At 42.6% G+C, this 8,876-nt stretch overlaps 1 pseudogene; it reads left to right on the top strand.

The window, feature by feature from the left end:
• Window positions 1-260: 260 nt before the first annotated feature.
• LOC139001930 (large ribosomal subunit protein eL31-like) lies at window positions 261-604 on the top strand (annotated as a pseudogene).
• The last annotated feature ends 8,272 nt before the right edge of the window (window positions 605-8,876 follow it).

The following is an 8,876-nucleotide window of genomic DNA, read 5'->3' as shown; positions in this document are numbered from 1 at the left end:
TTAGAGAGTTTTTTTCAAATAGGTAATATTTTTTATGCAAAACTTGCTTAGAGTCTTATATCAAAAAATCACAATTAAATTAATATCTTTAGACTATATTTGAGGACTAAAGCAATTGACAAGCAATTATTTTGTCATTTCCCAAGCTTACCTGATAGACTTATATTACAAACAGAATTTTATTTTCTATATTGCAATTGTAATGTTAAAATGCAACATATTAAAAGACTATTTCCACTTTCCAAGTTGGGTCCAGCATAATGGCTCCATCAAAGAATGGTGGTGAGAAGAAGAAAGGCTGTTCTACCATCAACCAGGTAGTGACCTGAGAGTACACCATCAACATTCACAAGCACATCCATGGAGTAGGTTTCAAAAAGCATGCCATGAAGGAGAGGGGAACTCCGGATGTGCACATTGACACCAGGCTCAATGAAGCTGGCTGGGCCAAAGGAATAAGGGATGTCCCATACTGTATCCGGGTGCAGTTGTCCAGAAAACGTAATGAGGATAAAGATTCACCAAACAAGCTCTATATGTTGGTCACCTACATATCTGTCACCACTTTAATACTCTACTAACAGTTAACATGGATGAGAACTAACTGCTGATCCTATATAACAGTGGTTCTCAATCTTCTGGCCCTTCAAATACAGTTCCTCATGTTGTAACCCAACCATAAAATTATTTTCGTTGCTACTTCATAACTGTAATGTTGCTACTGTTATGAATCGTAATGTAAATATCTGATATGCAAGATGGTTTTAGGCGATCCCTGTCAAAGGGTCGTTAGACCGCCAAAGGGGTCACGACCCACAGGTTGAGAACTGCTGCTATATAATAAAAGGGTAATATGCAAATCGATGGAACAGTGGAACCACCAGTGGCTATGACACACACTGACCACCAGGGGCAGAAGCTCAACACAGGATCGGGCCTGCTGGCCAACCTCTTGGTCCCTTCCTCTGGCAGGCAGGCTCCGATCGCCTGATTGCAAACGGGGAACCAGGGATGGGTGGTGGCAGATGTGGGAGGCACCAGGCCAAGGCCCCCACCCTGACAGTCACCCCACACACAGAGGGTGACCGGTGGCAGGTGGTGGGGCCAGCAAGCAGGTGGGAACAGCCAACCTCTTGGTCCCTCCCCCCGGCCAGCAGGCTCCAATCCCCCAATGGTGAACAGGAAACCGGAAGTGGGGGTGGGGGGGGCAGCCAGGGAAGATGGCCCTGATTGCAGGCCAGGCCTAGGGACCGTACCCATGCACGAATTTCATGCACCAGGCCTCTAGTTGTTGAATAAAGTTATAAAACTGGGGGGGGAACTATTTCCAAAGCAAGTAGAAAAACAGGGAAAAACAGAAATTATCAAAAGGATATTAGCTAAAGCTCTATCAAAAATAGAGCCCTCCAAAAATACTAATCCCCTAGTATTATAGTTAACTATTTGTTTAAACACATTTAATCCATTAAAGATACTGTTTTAATTGAGCCACTTGTCCTTATGAATAAATGGTAATGGGCTTGAATTTCCACAACACATTTTAGACTCTTTAAAGTCCAATAATTGGTGTTTTTAAAAATTCAGCAGAGGCTGTTCTGAAGTTATCTATACATAAAAAAAAATAGTTTGATATGAAGCTCAGTAGTAGCAATCAAGTTTAGAGAGAGGGCTTAGAAAGAGTATTTTAACTACTTATTAACTTTTAAAATATTTCAAACCCTTTAGAAGCATCTATTTACATAAATTCAATGCAGTAATTAGAGATTATTCTTCTCTCTTCATTAAGATAACTCCCTGAGAATCTCTATTCAGCGCTTAGTGATAGTCCCTCATCTGGCTTCATCTAAAACACCTGGAAAATGCTTTAAAATAGAAACACATAACTCAGTCCACCCCAGAGATTCTGGTGCAGGGAATAGAGTCCAGGATCACATGGGGGTAGCGGGGAGCCTCCCCAGTAATTCTGATGCACACCCAAGTATGGGGACCATAAACCAGCAGGGGTGCTTGGGATACCTTCTTCTAAGGCTGAAAGTGCAGCCTGAGAATTATTTGGCTTTTGGAGCCCGAAAATAACTTAGAAAACATGTAGCCTGATATAGAAATTCTGTCTATATCCTACAGTTCTGACTTGTAAGTGAAGTGGACTGGACTTAGGCCCCAGATAGTTCTCATTAGTGAACAATTACTATGTATTTTAATATTGCATTTCACAGCAGAAGCCCGGGTTCAGTCAACCTTGTCTAGTGCTAGAAACTGAAGCCTGAACCAAGGGTTGGCAAATGATAGTCTATAGGCAAACCCATTCTTCTGCCTGTTTTATAAATAAAGTCTTATTGGTACACAGCCATGCTCATTCATTTGCATATTGTCTATGGCAGCTTTCACACTGCCAGGGCAACCTTGAGTAGTTGAAACAGACATCATGTAGCCTGCAGGGCCTAAAATATCTACCACTTGGCCCTTTACAGAAAATGTTTGCTGACCCTTGGCTTAAATCTTATTTAAATTGACAAGTATGTTATTTTTCTCCACAATAAAAAATAAAGAAGTTAAATAAAAAATACAATTCTTACAATTCAATTATAAGAAGAGAGCCCAATTTTTTAATGGGTGAAGCACAAACTCACACTTCATCAGAGAAGATATATGCATGGCAAATGAGGACATGAAAACACATTCAACATCATGAGTCATCAGGAAAATGCAAATTAAAACTACAATGAGATGCCACTACACAGTTATTAAAATCACTAAAAGTAGAAAAGACTGACCATACAAAGTGTTGGCAAGGATGCAGAGTAACTAGAACTCCCATACATTGATGTGGGTATACAAGCCTTTGGAAAACAGTTTCAATGTTTTGTTGTTGTTTTTCAGTCTGCAGGCTGATGCTCTATCCACTGAGCCAAACCAATTAGGGCTTGTTGTTGTTTTTAAGTTAAACATGTATCTATTATATGACCTAGCCATTATTCCCTGAAATATTTACTCATAAGAAATGAAATCATACGTCCATACAAAAACTTGTACACAAATATTATAGTAGCAGCTTTATTTTTAACTGGAGGCCCGGAGCACACATTTGTACATGGGTGGGGTCCCTCGGCGTGGCCTGTGGGGATTGGGCCAAAACCAGCAGTCCAATGCTGCCTGTGGCTCCCACTCATCCCAGCCCCACTGCACCTGCTGCTGCAGGCTCGTGCCCAATCAGTCCTGATGGAGAGAGGCTTACGCCGCTGTAGCAGTGCTCACCAGCCATGAGCCCTGTATCTGCCGCCCACCCCAAGGTGGATGAGGAGGGGGCCAGGATGCAATCGGCCCTCCAGGCTGGCGGTGGGATGCCCTTGCCGGCCCAAGATCTGGATCCGTCCCACTGACCATGCCGGTTGTCGGGAGCCACCTGGCAACCACTTTTATATTGTTTCTTCCTTGTGGAGCATCTAGGGAGGGGAAGCAGCTGCAGTGCCCGAGGCCAACTTCTAGGAGGCCAGTGGCACTGTCAGGATCATGCCAGTGGTACTGGTCTGTAGTTGCCTGGCCTATTCTCTGGAGTGGAGCTGCAGGACTACTGAGGGAGTGAGTGGCTGCTGCCGGGCTGGTGGGCCACCAGGATGGGTCAGTCAGCTGAGTGGCACTCCCACTGTGGGGGCACACTGACCACCAGGGGGCAGCTCCTGCATTGAGCGTCCGCCCCCTAGTGGTCAGTGCACATCATAGTGATCAGTCTACTGGTCATTTGGCCATTCGGTCACTTAGGCTCATATATATATAGATAGCCAAAAACTGGAAACAAGCCAAATGTTCATCATCAGGTGAATGGATTAAAATAAAAACAAAAAAAAATGTGATATAGCCATGCCATGTAATATTACTCAGCAATAAACATGAGTGAACTATTGATACATGCAACAATATAGATGAATCTCAAAATAGTTATGCTAAGTGAAAGAAGACCAACAAAAATACATCTGAAAAGGCAAACTATAGAGACAAAATCAGAGCAGTGATACCCAGGAACTGATAGTGGAGAAAGAGGATTGATACCAAAGGCAAGAGAGAATTTCCTTGGGTGATAGAAATGTTCTATACCTTAATTGCGGTGGTGGTTACACAACCCTATACATTTCTCTAAACTTACCCAACTATTCTCTTTAAAGAGCTGAATTTTTCTGTATGTAAATTATACCACAACTAGAGGCCCAGTGCATGAATTTCATGCACTCGGGGGTTCCCTCAGCCTGGCCTGCACCCTCTTGCAGTCCAGGAGCCTTTAGTCGGCAGTCGTATATCCTTAGCACTGCCGAGGAAGCAGGAGAGGCTCCCGCCACCACCACTGTGCTCGCCACCCATGTGCCCACTTCTGGCTGAGTTGCGCTTCCCCTGTAGGAGCGCATTGACCACCAGGGGCAGCTCCTGCGTTGAGCGTCTTCCTCCTGGTGGTCAGTGCGTGTCATAGGGACCAGTTGTTCTGCCATTCGATTTATTTGCATATTACCCTTTTATTATATAGGAGGATAAGCCAGACTTGTAGAAGGACACAGGAGCCAGTCAGAAGGGACTCCCATCAGCCAAATCTGAAATAAGTTGAACATCAAAGTAAATAATCATAATAAAGGATAACAACCTATTGAAAAAAGAAAGGTATCTCTAGTTCATACTGAGATACATAAATAAATAGATAGGAGGATGGGGGAAATCCATGCATATAGAAAAAGGTAATTCATAAATGTGAATAATAACATTAGAAAATAAGCACTTAATTACCTCTATAATAATTAACACACTTAAAAATCATCAATGGATAAGTTTGTTGAGAAACTGAATACCTGTAGAGTTTCAAATTCTCTCCCAATAAGATACTTATTAATTACAAAGGAAAAATAATAACTTTACAGTAGAGAAGCCTGGTAGACAAGTACTTTAACTAAGTGATTAAAATTTATCACCTATAATGAGACACAACGGCATTATCAACCTCTGATGTAAAACACTAAGACGATATTTCATGTCTGTGGTTTTCCTACCGAGTATGCAAAATCCAAATAGAAACATGAGAAAACATCAAATGAAAATTAAAGAACATTCTACACAGCAACTGGCCTGTACAATTAAAAAAATGTTAGAGTTATAAAAGATGTTTTTAATGAGAAATTATTCCAGATTAAAGGATATATGGAGACATGAGAACTTAATGCAATGAGTGATTCTGGATCACATCCTGGACAAGAAAGGAAATTATTAGGACAATTGGCAAATTTCAAATAAGATCAGTAATTACATAATAGTTTTGCATTAATGTTTACTTCCTGGGTTTGATGCTTTCTCCAGTTGTTTATAAGAATGTCTGTTTTTCTTTTTCTTTTTAGGAAGTACATTCTGAAGTATTTAGAAGTAATGGAGCAATATTTTTGCAACTTACTCTTAGAAAAAATAAAGTGTGTATATAGTAGTGTGTTGGTAAATGTTTAATAACCAGTTCTCCAAAGACTTGTGCACATATATGTACACATATAAGTTTAGTATAAATTTTACTAATATAAAGAATAGGCAGTACACAATTTAAAAAATAATTAAATGTGCAGTACACTTTATTATAAATTCTATATAACCAATTGATTCTCCCAGAATGATTTTTGCCAAACTCTACCTGAGGTTGCTATTCACAGTGTAGCAGCTGCAGACAAAATGCACTATAATCTGCATTATTAGCACAGTCTCATCACTTTCTTAAGTCTAGACCAACAATAAAGCAATAAATCAAGCCCTGATCTGTCTCCCTGGGAGCTCACCGAACACCGAGTAGCACTCTATGATACAGCATTTTCGTCAGAGAGAGAATAGAAGGAAATCACCTCCAGAGAGCGTAGTATTAGTAAGATAATTAGGAAGACATGAATCTTAAGTATTGAGTATTGATTTGAGTTTGGAGGAGGCATTAGTCACTGGCACCTGCCTCTTTACTTTATAACTTAATTGTAAGCTAAAATAATTTCATGTTTAGCAATGGCCAAATCAAACAGCTAGCTCACAAATTTCCAAAAAGGTTAACAATTAGCTCTCCTAAGCCAGAACAAATTCCAGTACACCACTCGGAGAGAGAATGATGGAGCAAATGTGGTAACACTTCAATAGTCAGAGAATGTGGATAGAGGATATATAAGAATTCTATTGTTTCTATAACTTTTCTGTAAATGCAAAATTATTTCAAAATTTCAAAGTTTAAAACAAATCAACTAAACCCCGATTCATGTAATGTTGCTCTCTTCCTGTGTAGACATGAAACAAATTAGTCCATCGTTATAGCACTGCCAAAGAATTGAAGGGGAAAAAATGCCTTTGGGGAAAGGCGAGCACTGACATTGCAGGGACCACCTGAGTCCCTCCCATTTCATTAATGGCCTGTTATTTTACAACTAGAGGCCCGATGCATGAAATTTGTGCAAGGGGCTTGGCCCTCGCAGCCCTGGCTTCATCCAGAAGGTCATCTGGAAGATCATTCAGCTGTCCTGTCTAATTAGCATATTATACTTTTATTATTATACATGAAGTCAATGACAACTTGTTCATGTTTAAGTTTTTCCACAGTGCAAGCAAAGTGTAATAAAATAAGTATAAACCGAGTACCATGGGAGCACGGTAGAGACCTCTGGCCTTTTTCTCCCCTGCCCCTTCACATACTCTTTACCTCTTCATTCCTGCCCTCTCTTTATGAAAAAAACAAAATGAGAAGAAAGCATTCATCACCTATAACAGTGGGTTAGCATGCAGCCAGCAGGTCTCATCGCCCCATAGCAGCCCATGTTTCATCTGCAATATTGGAATGGCAGGTCTGGTCTCCTCCCAGTCTGATTTTAATGTTCTGCTTTGGACTTTGTGTCCAGACAGCTTGTGAGTGGAGACTGAAGAGTCTCTACCAACTCTGAAAGTTGTCCCTGCATCACTGTGGCACACCAAATGGCACTCCTCCTTCGCAGCTGGAATCGGCCATGCCTTGATACGAAGCAGCTGTTCCATCGTGCAACAATGCAGAGCAGTTTGGGACAGCAAGTGAAAGATACCACACCCTCCTGAAACTGCAGAGAAAATTTATTAGGCCTATTATCATGGCTTCACAGTTGTTAAGAAGTGGCAGTTGGGCTCTCCTATTACGAAGGAGCTTGGAGGAGGCGCTGGTCACTGTGGCATCTGCCTCTGAACTTTAATCTGGAGAGAGTGTCACTGCCCACCCAATGCTTGATGGGAAAACTTCTAAGACAATCACTCTGAATGCCCCAAGTGGGTGGTAATTGTATTTAATGCCAGGCGCCATTACGGGCCTGGGTGCACATAAAGTAAGTCACCATGATTCAGTCAGAGACTGGAAATACTTAGAATCGGAAATTCTAGACCTGCTTGTAAGTAGCCTTGGGCTCATTTCACCCAGTCCAACAATCTGGTTGGAGACAAAGGAGATACTCTGGCAAGATCCCTGTGGTTCAAGACTATAAATTAAAGGCGTCAGACGCATGCAGGAGAGTAAGTTCAGAAGGCACAGGGAAAGGTGTGATTACTGAGAGCTTCAGGACTCCCCGAAAAGAGGAAGCTGAGTAACCTCACCCCCAAAACCTGAATTTCCAGAACAAGCCCTCCACCTGATAGAACAGGAATTAACAGGCAACAAAGATAAAAGGAGAAATGGGCTCAGGTCTTAGGGCCAGGGAAACAGAGAAACAGGTGGCAAGCTGAGAGGGAAGGTTTAATAACATGAGATTCTGTTGGTTCAACAAGAAAGGTCCTAATCTTACAGCTGAATCCTACACATACGGGTTTATAATAAGAGCCCTAAAACAGTAATCAATCTTCAGCCTCCAAACAACCCAAATTAGGTGCCTGGGAGGAAGGAAGTAGGAAAGGAGTATTTGTCTTTGTTTGGGGATTTTATGTGTTTTTTTCTTCTGGTCTACCTTAATCTGTTTGTGTACTTAGCCCATCACCCATTGCCTGAGGAATTGTTGGCACCGTCTTTCTACTCCAGCTTCCCCCCACTACAATCTCGTTCGTTTCGCATCCAGAGCTCTGGACGTGAGGTTCAATAGGTGAATGGCAACCAACAACACTTACACTGGAGCAGACATAAGGAGTAGAGCCTGTTTGGCAAGCCACCAAGCTTGGCTCTCTTGGAGGTTCTGGAAAGGGAGATAAAATGTGCCTTATGCATTGAAATGTTTGCGGACTTTGTATCAAATTCACGTTGCAAATAGCTCTGTGAAGCAGCCGGACACAAAGCAGAATCCCAAATCCCGCTCGCTGCCAAGCCCTGCCTCCCGCTGTGGAGCCAGGAATTGCGTAGCCCTGGTCTCGGGTGGTCTCCAGAGGAGAGAGTTGCCAGGAGGTCTGGAGATGGGGGCCTGTTACCCACCCGCAGTGGTCACATAGGTGACATCTGACAGAGGTCCATAGGTGTGACCTGAGACTGTCGCCTGCAGGCCTCCCACCTCCACGCTGTGATAATTGGCCAGTCCAAGCAGTTTGGGGCCCTCTGAGTTTTCAGCAGGCAGTGACTTGTAAACAAATCTTCCTCATTTCTGAAGTTTAGTTAACAGACTCCTGCTGGAGCACACTGAAGTTCTTGCAACCACATAGTTCAAGGGTAAACCCCTCCCAACATCAAGCCTGTAGGAAACTCAAAGGTTAGAAACGGGTCATTAAGAGACCAATATCAATTACAGCTCTGGACTGGCTGAGACCTTGTGACAATCCACTCAAAGGCAGGGCTGAGGTCAACCCCTGGGCCCTTCAGTGGTGCAGCTGCTTTGCCTCAAAGGCCAGCATGTCATCTTGCCTCCAAGTCGTCTGACCCTGGCTTCTCTGTCCACTGTCAGATCAGGTCTAGG

This window comes from Myotis yumanensis, unplaced genomic scaffold (assembly GCF_028538775.1).
Source record: "Myotis yumanensis isolate MYYU_CA2020_CCGP unplaced genomic scaffold, mMyoYum1.0.hap1 SCAF_2, whole genome shotgun sequence".
NCBI lineage: Eukaryota > Metazoa > Chordata > Mammalia > Chiroptera > Vespertilionidae > Myotis > Myotis yumanensis.
Note: the sequence above shows the minus strand (reverse complement) of the source record. Positions and strands in the feature narration are given on the sequence as shown.